This window comes from Vombatus ursinus, unplaced genomic scaffold (assembly GCF_900497805.2).
Source record: "Vombatus ursinus unplaced genomic scaffold, bare-nosed wombat genome assembly UNPS02014821.1, whole genome shotgun sequence".
NCBI classification, from domain to species: Eukaryota; Metazoa; Chordata; class Mammalia; order Diprotodontia; family Vombatidae; genus Vombatus; species Vombatus ursinus.
Genome location: NW_020954599.1, coordinates 4,254,996 through 4,255,789, shown reverse-complemented (window position 1 = coordinate 4,255,789; position 794 = coordinate 4,254,996).

Sequence of the window (794 nt, the reverse complement as noted above, 5' to 3'; positions counted from 1 at the left end):
TATATATATATATATATATATATATATATATATATATATATATATATGCTTCTATATATCAATATTACTAGCAGCCATCTGAACTACAGTGAGTTGCCTGGTACATGAATGATCTGAAAAGCAGCAGGGTCACAGTGACATGACATTCTCTTGCTAGAGTGTAAGTTCCGTGATGAGTAATTTGAGCCAATAAAAGGATAGAAGGTGGGGGGTGGGGAGCCAGAATGGCAAAATTATTGTAGTCATTTGATTGGGATGATACTTTTATTCACTTAATGAAAGACTCTAGTGGGATGATCAGAATCTTTTCCTTCGGAAGTTTCTATCATAAGAATCTCAATGAACTGGAGTTTTTCACATTTCAAATAGTTAAGTTTATACATACATTCAAAGGGCAAAATACCCAGGCTAGACTGCTTTTTTGCCACTAGATGGCAGCACGTGCCAACGGTTCAAGAAGAGAACAGCTTGTCCTTTGCCCCATCCAAGTAAGAGCTTGCTGCTCTCTGGCTAGAATTCTCAGAAGGATGTGCAGGACATAGGAACAGAAAATGGTTGAGGCCATGAAGACTTGCTTTGAGATGCTCTGTGGTTCTGAATCTTTCAGAAAGAGATCCAAAGAAAGGATATAATACCTCAATGAAACAGGAATCCAGGGAGACTTTTTCTTTCTTTCTCTTCCTTCCTTCCTTCCTTCCTTCCTTCCTTCCTTCCTTCCTTCCTTCCTTCCTTCCTTCCTTCCTTCCTTTTCTTTCTTTCTTTCTTTCTTTCTTTCTTTCTTTCTTTCTTTCTTT